Consider the following 14,871-nt stretch of genomic DNA (forward strand, 5'->3'; position numbering starts at 1 on the left):
AGCGCTTTGTTACTCTTGTCACGATCTCCTCAGGTGAAGTGAGCTGAGAGGAGCAGGTGCAGCAGGGTGATGGGCCAAGCAAGGAGGCTGTGCCTTGAATACATCATGAGGCATCAAGCAGCTGCTTTTGAGAAACAGCCTTTTCAATAGAAACTTTGAAAGCATTTCTTTCAGAGGCTGCTCTGCACAGCTGCCCTTACTCCCATTTTCCTCAGCAGAATCAAGAACACCTCTTACTCTGCTGACACTAGAAGGTCTAAAAACCCTAAAAATGGTTCCTGTACACATACGGTCACTGTAAGCCTTTTAAGTGTATGTACTCTAGATTACATCTATCCCTCCACCATAAAGATTTTTCTTTCTCCTCAGTCTTGTATGTTTAGCAGAGGTATAGAGGTATATTTGCATGATTAACAGTGTCCTAGTTTCTCTCAGTTTATGGAAGCTTCTTACCCCAACAAATTAAGCAATGAAGACCAGACTGTGAATCGCCTTTTGCTAAGAATCAATTTTTATTATGGGGCTCAGGTCAGGAAGACCCTGTGGGGCATACTTAAGTCCACTGACATCAGACTCAGCACACACTCAAATTTGTTTTCGCAAACAGGAGCCAACATTGGCTCTAACATGACATCTAATTGCTTACTACTATGAATAAATGGTTCACAATCTGTCCAGTGGTGCTTATTTCACTTTTTGCACTTATAGAAAGGCTTAGACAGCTTGCAAGATCAAGACCCTATAGCTATAACATTCTCCTCAGGTCTCTGTTCCTCACAGAGATCAAGGAAGCCTGCTTTAAAGAGACTTTGAAAGGTAGAGCTGCAATGACATATCTCCTGATATGAAGACATGTTTTCCTACCTAATCTCTTATTGCTGTAAAAACTGAAAATAGAATACACATTTTCTCCCCAGCCTACGAAAGTGTATTTTTATTGGTTTAACCCCTCGTTACTGAAACTGAAGTGTTTCATAGGAAGGTAATAATTTTGGTGATTTAATAGTTTTAACTTAATGGTTTATAATGGTTTTTGGCTTATAACTCTGTCTTTTATAAATGAGAAACAGATCTTTTTATTACAGCTGCAATTTATTCTGTATATTATACACACTAATTTTTGCTAGCAGAATTTTCTCTATTTTCTTTTCTCATTTTGCAAATTAATATAAGGTTAATAAAGATGTTCACAAATTCCCATTTCTAATTATTTAGTTACCAGTGCCATTAATTTCCTGTGAGACTAGTAAGCCAAGAATGCATTGAGTTTTTTTCCATTAAGTATTTGTGTTGGTGTTTCTGTAGTCTGAGTAAATTCTATTTGGCTTCTGTGCAAAACCAGCCTTATTCCAAAGTACAAATTATATAGGGTTTTGTTTTGTTTTTAAGGACTGCTTTTTTTTCCTTTTTTGTTGCTGTTAACCCTTTCTGATTTGTAGAAGATTAATGAAATTTAATACTATACTCTTAATGCTTTGTCTTTGTTTTTCATTGTTATAGCCTGCGAATGTCTATTCAAAGGATTGCAGTATATTGTTTTCTTCATCACTGTTATCCTAAATGTAACTATTTCATGAAAAGTAATGTTTGATAAACTGCTGAAGAGGTAGGATAAATAGCTTACATTACTCTATTAGATGCCTTCTAAGGATTCTGTGAATGATTCCATAGATAAGAATTTTTTTGAAAAAAGCCTTTTTTGTAGCTCTTTAATATTTCTACTTTTGATCAAAACCCCAAACAATTTGAAACAAAAGACCATTAACAGAAAAGCTTCAGAGAGGTCCCTTTGAGTTCATTTGGCCATTTTTGGTTGAGTAGGTTACACACACAGTTAAATATGTCATTTATGGCACTAAGGAAGTTTTAAACATCAAGGTGATGTATGCAATAAGCCAGGTAAAAATTCAGTTTACCACCAAAGCAGTGTTCACTCCTTGGGCTTGGGGCTTCTATTGATAACATGCAAAGCTTCCACTCTTGTTTTTGAAATGTATTTGCGGAAAGCCTGCAACTCTTTGACTGAAAGACTGACAGAGCTAGGATTTCCATTAACCCCCTTAACATTAGTAACAGTTTTTGCACACATTTAAGTGACACAGAAACAGATCAGAAAGTATGAATGGCTACTGGCACCTTCTCTTTATGCTTTGTCTATCTGTTGGCAAGAGTGGTTGGGGAGGTGTTTCACAGAAGGGCCAGCATGACTGAAAATGTGTCTGTTTCCAATATTAATGGTTTGCATAGTAAAAGACTTTCTCCCTATATTTTTTGCTACTTTTATATACTTAGATTGTCACAGCTACAACACCTTTGTGTCTTTACCTATGTGTTAATTCCCTTTGATTTCTCTGAGAAAACCATCAGATGAGAACATAAAGTACTTTTGAAAATTCCTCATTATTTTGTAACCTGAATTCTTGTGGAAACTTTGCTTAGATACTCACCTTTTCCATGGATGAATCCTTTCCCTTTGAACTTATTGATGGATTTCCTTCAATTTTGAACAGGGTGATTACGGAGTCAAAGGTAATTATGTTCTTAATAATTTTTGGTAATACGTGGTCAAGCAAATTAGGCAGACCATGCCAGTTCCCTGTCTGAAGAAAAGTTTTCAGACACCCTCGAAAAAGCAGCACAGATACTATGAAAAAAGCTTCAATTGGACCTAGTTCCTTGAATGCCAAATTCAGTCAAAGTTAAGATACTAGTTCATGTGAAATGTTGCTTCATTAGTTTTAGAGCTGATGGAACAGCTTTATTTGCTTTTTCAAGGGAATATATTATACAAGGGTGATTTTCATAAATATTTTTCCTCCACAACTGTAACTGAAGTCATAGTGGCATGCAGGAACTCCTGAAAGAGCAGAAGAAAAAGTAGTCTTCATAAGCAAACAAATAAGTAAAAATGATGACACTTTTGCAAATATGTCCTTACTGCTTATGGATTCAGAACATATCCAAACGCTGACTATTTGTTGATTTTATAAAATTTTACATAGGTTCAAAATGGCATTACACTGACTAATTATCTTTAATCAGTACTCCAGCTTTAGTTCTGTCATTTGGCATGTAAATATCATTAATCTTGTCATCAACTTAACACTTTTTTCTTCAGCTGTAGAAGGTCACAACTTCAGTTGAAATTGAATCTAATCTTGATTTGGAAGTCTAATATTTAATGTGTATAGAAAAGATGTTAGACAAAAAGATCTCTAGTATTTTGCTTTTGCTTTACACCATTTTGGCATTTTGACTTTCGAATCCTGAAACTAAAGCTTCTCCTAAATTTCTTGAAGGAAGTCTTTCTAAGAAGGTGTTTAACATGGCAGTTGGTTCGGCTCCACACAAACTGCTGTAACAACTATGACTTCATTTAAATGTGTAGTGAAGAAGAAGGTAATTCGAGCTACATCTTTTCTGCTGTCATCTGTAATGACACAGCTATCTCCTGGAAAGTGGAAAATGCAAAGTTCTCCTTACTCTTCCTGAGGAAGCTTTATTACCAGTTGCCCAAGAAAGCACCCTTATTCCCACAAAGTTCAATAATGAAATGGTGGCACGAAAAAGATCTATGGCAGTGTCATTGTGTACAATACAGTTCAGGAGTCATTGTGTCTGTCAGCTTTTGGTATGTCACTTTCTCACCACATTCACTTGATTTTTACAGCAAAAAATAATTACAGTATTTGAAGAAAGGAAAGACCAAATCAAGTTGTTGCTCCAGCTTTGCCAAGGTAGAAAGTTGATTAAATTACATTGCCATATCTGATATTAAACTGTTGTTAGATTTGGTCTTAGCTAAAAGGCCAAGTAGAATAAGATGCTTGTAGTGAAATTTCAGTGAAAGAAACATATTATTTTCATTTTATTAAAATTAATATTATTCCTTCTGTCTCTATGTAGAAATAGGTATCTATGCAACAGTGAACACAAATTCAGCTAATATTTGTGTGACCTTCAGTATTATGGTAATTTATTTAAATGTTCTTTGTTAATTAAGAATATTTCACATAAAAGGCAACTAAATTACTTTTACCAATTAATTATATCTTTGAAATTATTGGAGTGATCAATTATCATAATCAACAAGCATTACGGAAATAAAATAACAAATGAGTCGGAAATGCCAACTGGTCTGGTTTAGGCTTGTTTTTTATTTCTTATTGAAAGGAATGATTATTTTTTAATGCAAACCCATTTATGCATTGTTCAGTTCTACATAAACCAATAATAATTCCTTCATTTACAAGGAATTTAATATTTTAAAAAGTCTTGCTCATTCAAAATTTCAGATAGTATGTGGCATACCTATCTGAGGATTTGGCAAATGTTCATCTTTACGTCTGTGAGAACTCTCCAATATTACTATTAGATAACTCAAATATAAAGCCTCTTGAAGGAAGCTTCTTCCTTTTTTACCTCAAACAGAAAAAAAAAAACATGTTGAAAGAGTTGAAAAGAGTTAATTGACTCTTCAATATGTTCTTCGAAAGCATGCAACTGCTGCAAACTAAAGATGACGATAGATGATCAAAACATGAAAAAGATAAGAAATTATTGTGTTGCTTCAAGGGATTTCAAAATGGCCAGTAATTAGGCAAACTTCTTGGGTAATTTATAATATAACATTTGCACCATAAAATCCAGATTCTTCAATACCAAATTTTTAAGGAATTTAATATTCTTCATTAAATTTTAACTGGCAACGGCTTTCAAAAGCAGATTTTTGAGAAAAGAGAGAGTTATAATCAGCTGGTATAGAAAAAAATCCAGTTACTTTTTTTATATTGTCCATGCTTTTGCAGTCACGGAGCACATCCTGACACAAGAGATGAGGGAACCATTGATCAGTAATGTACATCTACTACATACTCGGTTAGAGGTTTGTAAATGGGTTTGGGGTCTGGAACTTGTGGTTAGTCTCATGCAAAACCTAACCATGAGGTAACCATCTCTTCTAGATAGCATGGGGTAGGAAAGTGGACTATTGTTTCCTACAAAAAACAGTGACAGTTTTAATCTGATGAAGTTACTGTTATAAATCCAGAAAGCTTTATGGTGATAAAAATTTCTTTCATGCCCAGTTCTGAAATGATTCACTTTGTACCACAGAACGAAAGTGGAGTGAGTCTACAGAAACTGAGAACTCCTGTAACTGTCTGTAAACCATCTAAAACATCATATAAGTTTTTATTCAATTAATCAACCTATGAGTGTCTGTTCTGTTTTCATCCTCCCTTTCTCCCTTCCTTCCTTTCTTCCTCTCTTTTACCTCTTTCTTCTTTTCTTTATCTTTCTTTCTCTTACCTTTTTTATTCTCCTGCAAAATTATCGTTCTTATCTTCACAAAAAAAACCCTCAAAATTTAACACATAACAGAGATTCTCTCCCTGTCTTTGTTTTTTGGTTTTACATTGCCAGTCACCAGTGTTATTTCTGAGTGTTTTCCAGGTGAAACTGGCAGTCTAAACATCGTCCCTCTGGGGAACTGAGGCTTCGTAATGGGAAATGTATGGCAGATCTTGCATTTGTACTTGGAAGATGTACACGCTGATGAAGAGTGCAAAGGCAATACTCAGACTAGTGAAGTTATGTAATGTGTTTGAGTTTCTTTTCAAGTACAGGTACAGTGGCACATTTAAAGAAAAAATATATGAAACTGAACTTTCTCGGTATTTTAAGTATTTGTAACTCAGAATTGAACAGCTATCCAGGTCCCATCTATCTAAAGCATATTAACTTTCATGTTTATCTTTAGGTGATGACAAAAAACCAGCCTGACATGACCATGGCTGACAAAATTAAATGCATTTTTCAGACATGTGCAAAATTTTAAAAATCTTTGAAGTGGCAATAACTGTAGAACCATAAGGGTGGTTTCAAAGAGTGGGCAGTGAGCATACGACATTGCAGTTATCTTATAGTCTAGAGGTTCTAATTAGTAGCCATTCTAGATTAATGTTTTTATTAAATAAGAAAGAAGTAAAATCTGCTTGTCAGATAAGCAATATCACCAATGAGATGGCTGCTTCACCCTCAGCTTGATCCTTGAAATTAAATACTGTGGCCCCAAACCCTTTTGCTTTAAACATAGATTTCTATGGGCAATCAATGAGGGCTGAATGCTTTGATCATGGCCTCTTCACTGTGCCTATTCTTCGTGTCAGAGATGAGGGGCAGGGTACTGTTAAGTTTTGGCAGCTCTGTGCCACCCCAAGTTATTCCTATTCAGGGAAATGCCCTGGTTGGACATTTAAGCTGACTTCTAACCTCATTTGCATCAACACAAAAATACCAGTGATTCTGGCCCCAGAGCCTTTTTCCCCTTCAAAAAGAAAATCAAACAGCATGACTGAACCTGGAAGACTGAACAAGCAGCTCCATCTGAATAAAGAAGGACAAAAAGGGAAGAGAAAGTAGCTGAAGCAAAAGCATGTTTTCTTATTTGTGCTTTGCACTTTGACTCCAGCAGATCACATCCCTCTGAGCCTGCACTCAGAAAAACAGCCTGTGTGTGATGTGTGCTACGAAAGGCTCAACAAAGCCTTCCACTGCTCTGAAACAGAAGTCTAGCATTTTAAATTAAGTAACTACTTTTCATCTGAAAGGAGGGCTAAGGCATCCTGACGCTTCTGTGGTTCTGGAATATTTTTTGGGGATGGTTGTTCTTTGTATATTTTTCTATTTTTAATATCTTACATATATTTTAAATTTTGTTTTATGTATAGATATAGGATTTTATTTGTTCATTGTTATTTTTAAAATTTATTTCTATACATAATTTTATTTATCTATTTTTATATCTTTGCATTTATATTTACTTCTTTCTTTATATAAAAACAAACAAACAAACAAATCAACCAACCCTAATCTGATCTTAGTCAGAAGTAACAACATTCAACTAGTAATGAAAAGGTTATTCTTTCATGTGACCTGGTCCTGCAAACAGTAGACCTTTCCTTCTGAAGCTGAAGACACTCAGAAACTTGCCAGATCATAAAAAAAAATGAATTAAGAGAGTGTAGGGGAAACAGAGATGAAAAAAATGTCATATTACTGGATCTTTTTTTTTGCTGGTTTCATTTTTTTAATTTTTATCTTTAGATAGCAACATTTACATGATAAATTCCATTTTTTTATTTCTGTCTGTTGACTGAAAGTGGCATAGAAAATTTCCCAAATGTTTAGAAAAGATTTTTTTGCAAACTGAATAAACATTACCACCCTTTACTTTCAAGAGGTTTTACCAGTTTCACAATACCTGGTATATTTGGAGGACCAATGTAAAATGTAACACAGCTGCAGCTGTTCATCAGCCTTCTCTGTGATGACCAACATGACAATTGGGTCATGTAATTGCAGAAGTGTTGAGTTCATCAGCTACCTGTCTTCTTCATCTCAATGTACCCATAACATAACTTTTTTAAAGGGATAAAGGATGTACTAACTTTCATTTTCAGTACCAGTTTACTCAATCTGACATTCATTACTCATATTAGGAGGATTCAAAGTTTGGAGTTTCACCAGGACTGCTGCTGCTATCATGTATAATACAGGCTGCTAGTTCTTTAGCTCATGTCATTTCTGCAGCAGCTCCTCTTTCTCTTTTAGCAGGTTTCTCCCATAAAGGAGAGGAAAAAGACAGATTGCCCTTGGAATCGTGCAAATAATAAAATCTGGCTTCCTTGAAGGCTTTTTCAGGATGCCAAGTCTATGTGTGAGCAATGATGCATCTTAAGAGGTACTTTATGCTAGGATGAGAACATCCCAACAGGAAATTTGTGGTTGCCACAGCTCAACTTTTTTAGAGATATTGGGAATAACTTTGGAAATAAAGATTCAAGGTTTTCTGTATTCCTTCAATAGAACTGCTAAAAGAAAGTTACATTTCAGCAAAAGGGAAACAAAAGCAAATTGAAAAAGGGCAAAAGGAGAGAAAGTAACACTGTAGTTACTAAAGAATTATTAGTATTTATAAGTGATGGCTTCTACCTTTGCAGTGTTGACATATCTTTGGAGGTGCCTGCCTCTCTCTACAGTGTTCCTGTGCACCTCAGATAGGTGCACCTATAGGTTCCTCTGCACCTATTCCTAACTGCACATGAGATAGGCAGCAGTGTTTTTTGACCTCAGAGATGTACATAACTTCCTTTATGGGTTGGTCTTTTTTCCCCTGTCTAATTTTACAGACTGAGGTGATCTGTGTAATTAGGTCATGTACCTTAACTAAGCTTCTGCAAGCTTTTGCAAAACTTTGCACATTGAAGAAGTGAATGTAACAAGGTCTACTCAAGTATAGTTTATATTCTCTTCATGTCCTCAGTTCTTTTAACACTCTGCTCATCAGACACTGAAAATTCTGTTCTTTGTCTATTCTAATCTATTCTATGAATTCCACAATCTAGATTTTATATTTAATGATAACACCTGTATTTTACTTTAAAACTGATCTAAATTAGTATGTTCAAATAATCGAGATAAATGGAAAACAACTCTGAACTTGAATGCACTTTTGGCCAGGCTGGCTAGTCAAGAGTACAAAAGAAAAAAGAAAGAATGAGAAGTAAAACCCAAAGCATAAAGGAATATTGCAACGTTCTTTTCTTCTCAATCCTCCTAAAAAACTAAACACAGTCATTGAAAATCAATTGAATTACTATTAATACTCAAAAATTTCCTACTGTTGTGCAGCTGGAGATGAATTTGAACTTGTAAGTATAGTCATTGCTGTTTCTCTTCCTGTAAAGCATTGAGACGGTTGAGATAATTAAATGTTTATTGCTTCAAAACGTGTTTGTGCTTGTCTTCCTCTCCTCTGATCCTACTGGCCTTGTTAAAGGCCTAAATCCATGGCTTGTTTCTCCTCATATCACACTCATTGCAAAAGGCTGTGAGATTAATTTCACATACATAAATTGGGAATAACTTCCTGAAATAGATACTAAAAATTTGCATGAAAGACATTTGAGTGAATGTGACTCCTTTCTTTATGTCCCAGTTTCTTGGTTTTTCCATGGTAAATCATGCACATTCATGATACAATTAGTTAATGTGGTGTAATGCATCAATTATTATTTTCTACAAAGAATATGAAGAAAACCTCAATTTAAAGCAACTACAAGGTGAAGTTATCAAGATAAAGTGTAAAGAATACTTTAATAGTATAACTATTTTCTCTCTGCTCTGCCAAAGTGTTTTGGGGAGGGAAACAAAAGGTTTTAGCCTGTGTTCTTCTCAAGAGCCTTCATAAGAATACCAGTGGAATAATTAGAAGTGAACAAACAAATGATAACTTAGAGCTGTTAAGTAAAGCCACACAGTATTTTCAGATCTGATTCTGGTTATACTGAGTTTTTTCCACTGACCTAACTGGAATCTGACTGACTATTTCTACAATACCCAACATTTTATTGCCTGTCATTGCATTTCATACTGCATGTTATCTTAGTATGACTTAATATTCACTTTGGAATCAGCTACTACTATGTATATAAAACATTACTTCATTTATCTGCTGATTTTACCACTAAATGTTTTTTTTTCTCCTATAAATTCTCTAACATAGTGCTTTGGAGCAAAGATAACTCATTAATGGATCCTGAATAATACGTACCACTGGGATGCAAATGCTGTATAACACCTGAATTCTCACAGAATGTGATGTGCCAAAAAAGTGCCTGATATTTCCTAGGTAGAGATTTCCATGACTAGGTTCTTCTGAAGCACATTGCCTAAGATATAAACTTTGAAATACAACACAGAGATAATGAAAAGTAAAGCTTAATAAGCTGTATGCATTGTCATTAAGTACATTCTCTTCAGTCTTTCCCACATTTTCTAGGTCCTGTTTGGAAAATACAGACATATGTTCTTAAGTTTTCTGTATGTTACGGCATTCTCATTCTTTATCTCTTGACCAGCAGTAATGTTAGGTTGATGCTTTCATGTCATACTTATCACAAATCACATTATACATTTTTTCAAAGTAAGACCTTCAAGTAAGCATCTCAGGTGAACATGACCAGGAAATGACGAAATGCACTTTATGCTTGTTTAGCACCTAGTACTTTGTGGATAATGGCTTTAGCCAAAACAAATAAATAATAACAGCACTGAACATTCTGCTTATCTTCTACTATTCCCTGAATAATGTTAAATAATGGAGTGATTCATTCTTTTTATTATGCCCGTATCTCCACAAGTGGTGAATTAAAAAGATAATTGTAAAGGTTAGTGTTGTCAGCTTGGTAGAAAGCACTTCATCTTACACCTTATGATGGTGTACAATATAAAAATTACTGTCTTTGTCTTAGTAGTTATAGATATATCAGCTGAAGGGGAAAGTGGAAAGGAAACTGCAGGAGTGGTGTATGGGAGGCTGTTAACTGGGGAACTCATTTGGCAACCAGCTGTCCTATGTCTGATTGGTTCCAGAATTCCCTTTAGTTACCCACTGGAATAGTGGTAACCTACATAAAGAGTTTTCAGCTGGAGTAATTGTAACCTACAACAGTTTTGTACTTAGGCTAAATCTGAAATGCCCTTTCTGATGCCGTTGTTGCTATTGGTAGAGACAGCTAGCCTACTCCTACAATTAGCTTTATCAGCTGTTGCATAATTTTCTGTTACAATGGAACACTTTCATAAACTTCCAAGAAAGCAGGTCAAACAAATGTGTAGTTTGGTGGTGTTTTTTTTTTTTTTTTTCTGAGTGAATATGTGTTTGTGTTTGTGTGCAAGTGTAAACAGTGCACTTATCATGCAATCAACAGCACAGTACTTTTTGGTGAGCTTTGCTTAGCTATAATAAACCAAGACACAGACAAATACTGTCCTTCTATGTCCTATAATTTCTTCTATGTCCTATAAGCACCTCTAAGGGGCAAACATTGCCACCAAGGATGAGGAAAAAGCTGAGGTACTTAAAGCCTTCTTTGCCCCAGTCTTTAATAGTAAGACCAGTTATCCCCAGGGTATTCAGCCCCATGAGCTGTAAAACAGGGGCACAGAGAAGAATAAACCCCCCATAATCCAGGAGGAAGCATAATCCAGGAGGAAGTTTACGACCTACTGTGCCACCTGGACACTCACAAGTCTGTGGGGCTGGGTGGGATCTGCCAAGAATACCGAGGGAGCTGGTGCAGAAGCTTGCCAAGCCACACTCCATCATTTATCCTCAGTTGACAGGGGAGGTTCCAGTTGACTGGAGGTTATTAAAAGTGATGCCCATCTACAAGAAGGGCCGGAAGGAGGATCTGGGGAACTACAGGCCTGTCAGCCTGACCTTGGTACTGGGGAAGGTTATGAAACTGTTCATCGTGAGTGCACTCACCAGGCATGCACAGGACAACCAGGGGATCAGGCCCAGACAGCATGGGTTTGCTAAAGGCAGGTCCTGCTTGACCTGATGTCCTTCTATGACCAGGTGATTTGCCTAGTGGATGAGGGAAAAGCTGTGGATGTTATCTCCTGGACTTTAGTAAAGCCTTTGACAGTCTCCCACAGCATTCTCCTAGAGAAACTGGCAGCTCATGGCTTAGACAGGTATACTCTTTGTTGGGTAAAAAACTGGCTGGATGGCCAAGCCCAGAGAGTTGTGGAGAATGGAGTTAAATCCAAGTGGTGGCTGGTCAGAAGTGGTGTTCCCTACGGCTCAGTATTGGGGCCCGTTCTGTTTAATCTCTTTATCAATGACCTGGACGAGGGGATTGAGTGTGCCCTCAGTAAGTTCGCAGATGACATCAAATTGGGCAGGAATGTCGATCTGCTGGAGAGTAGGAAGACTCTACAGAGGGATCTGGACAGGCTGGATCAATGGGCCAAGGCCAATTGTGTGAGGTTCAATAAGGCCAAGTGCCGGCTCCTGCACTTGTTTCACAACAACCCCATGCAACACTACAGGCTTGGGGAAGAGTGGCTGGAAAGCTGCCTGGCAGAAAAGGACCTGGGGGTACTGGTTGACAGCCAGCTGAATATGAGCCAGTAGTGTACCCAGGTGGCCAAGAAGGCCAACAGTATCTTGGCTTGTATCAGGAATAGTGTGACCAGCAGGACTAAGGAAGTGATCATGCCCCTGTACTTGGCACTAGTCAGGCCACATCTCAAATACTGTGTTCAGATTTGAGCCTCGCACTACAAGAAGGACATTATGTTGCTGGAGTGTGTCCAGAGAAGGGCAACAAAGCTGGTGAAGGGTCTGGACAACAAATCTTATGAGGAGCAGCTGAGGGAACTGGGGTTGTTTAGCCTGGAGAAGAGGAGGCTGGGGGAAGACTTTATCACTCTACAACTACCTGAGGGCAGGTTGTAGTGAGGTGGTTGTTGATCTCTTCTCCCAAGTAACAAGCTATAGGGCGAGAGGAAGTGGTCTTGAGTTGTATCAGGGGAGGTTTGGATTGGATATTAGGAAACAAATTCTTCACTGAAAGAGTGGTCAAACATTGGAACAGGCTGCCCAGAGAGACAGTGGAGTCATCATCCCTGGAGGTGTTCAAAAAACATGTAGATGTGTCACTTTGGGACATGGTTTAGTAGGCATGGTGGTGTTGGGTTGGCGGTTGAACTCGATGATCTTGGAAGTCTTTTCCAACCAACCAACCATGATTCTATTATTCCCCCATTAATGTGTGCATGTATGAGCTCATGTAGGCACACATACAGAGTAGGGCAGAAGAAATTTCTTATAAGAAGTCAATAAGTGGTAGGGACATTTGTACAAACTGCACAAATTGTGAGAGACTATTGAATGACTGTTCAATCACAGTATCAATAGCAAATCTTTCGGATACTCTCACAAATAGCCATATGGAATGATATTTTATAGAACAACATATATTTTACTATGTGTCTTTGGTATAACTCTTGCTGGGTGCATGGCAAAAAGGGTTCTTCCAGAATGTTTCTGTATGGTATGTTACAATTGTAGAATAGACACTGCCTAACTCAGGATTGTCTTTGAACAGGTACCTTGGGAAGATTGCCTAGTCTTAGGACAATCATGCAGGAAAGGCATAGTTAGATCCTATGAATATTTTGTTTCCCTGACCTTGTCAAACATCTATTGGCTTTGCTTTAAACAGGGCTTCCTTCTGAAGTGCCTGGCTTTATTTCCAAAATGTATGGTTACCCTTCTGGCACCTAGACAATTTGAAATTATGTTGACTATAAAGCTTAGAATCTTGAGAACCTGATACTTGATTCAAGGCTTTGAAAATACTCCTTAGGATAAGAAATAATCTTCTTAGGATAGGTCCTATAGCAAACCAGCTCAAAGGAAATGGAAAACAACAGTATTAATAGTTCCCAACTAGCTTTTTGGATAATATATACCTTATCATTGTAGGATAGGTATTCCATATGTTCATCTAAAGATTTTTGGTTTGCCCTCAATATTATACATTCTCCAGAAGATGAGGTTACAGACAAGGAGCAGTAGAAAGTGCTTTATAATGTTATATAAAAGTGTTACAACACTTTAGCTGTTAATTTTATGGAAATGCAACCTTCCTAAAAATATCCATTGGCTAAATGTGATGTCATGGTTCTTTCTTCTACTATCTTTTCTTCCTCCTTATTGTACTAATGCAGAAAACATTTTCTATCAAATATTTGGTTTTTCTTTTGTTAATACAATGAATTTCAAATGTATCATGGAAAAGGACACACACTAGTACATCAGCATCTTTGCTTTTATGAGCCATGTCCCTGGATCTCTCCGTGAGGAAAAAGCTGCTCACGTGATATAAGAGTTTGTAGAGGCAATCAGTCCCCACCTTAGTACTGTAACAGACAGCCATAATGTGTGACCCCAAATAGATATCAAATGCCAAGGTTAATTAATATTATTTTTCTTGAAACAGTGTTTTTGGAGGTTATGTGTCTGGTGACTAATTGTGTAATTTTTATGGACAAGAGAAAGGTCTCTTCCTGTGTTTTCAAATTATTTCAATTGAGTGTTGGCTAACAATCATGTAAATTTGGTGGATTAAAGTGCCATAAACTAAATAATAAAATAAATGCTTTGTTTGTTGCTTATTTTTAAAGAAATGTTTATTTATGTTTAGCTTATGAAAAGATTTAAAATATTGTAAGCACACATTGTTTACCTTCCAGGCATTCAGGAAGAGAGTGAATATAGAGAGGATGTTAGAAAAATGCTGTGTTGCTTAATGACAGCCTTTATGAGGATAGGCAGATGTGATGGACAGATGGGTGGACTAACAGAACTAAGTGCATTATTAGCTGCTCAGACATTTGTTGAATGCCGGCCAAAACTACTGAAACATAGCAATCGAGCATTGTTAAACATATCCCGCGGGGGAACAACTACATACATAACAAAAAGTGTGTATTAATTTTGTTTAAGATGCAGAGACAGGAAAATGATAGTACAAACTCCTATACACCACAATTTGTAAATAGTTGAAAAATTTTTTTTGCTTTGAAATGGCTTTGTGATTTTAAATTATCAGTAGATCTTCTACCTACTTAGTATAATACTGTTTTGAAAATATTTATATCCTGAGTTCCTCCTTCTTCTACACATCAAGAAAAATAATAGCTGGTATTCTTACTATGCTTCTCAATCAAATAGTTTAGAACGATTTTAAATCAGCCACGTATCACCTCTAACATTTATTCTACTCCTCACTGAAATGCAGACACTGCAAGTGGAATGCTGCAGCTGTCTAGCGGTATTTAGTGTAGGACTGCTCCTTGTAAAGTGTTAAATCATCCCCAGGTTGGCTTTTTATTTGTTCTCTGATTTCTGTGATCACAGCTGATGGATGAATTAAATCAGTCACTACATTTACAGAAGAAATAGAAATATAATTTTGGTCCTGATTCCCTAATATGCAGAGGCTAATT

The sequence above is a fragment of the Egretta garzetta genome, unplaced genomic scaffold (assembly GCF_000687185.1).
Source record: "Egretta garzetta isolate BGI_Z169 unplaced genomic scaffold, ASM68718v1 scaffold196, whole genome shotgun sequence".
Taxonomy (NCBI): Eukaryota; Metazoa; Chordata; class Aves; order Pelecaniformes; family Ardeidae; genus Egretta; species Egretta garzetta.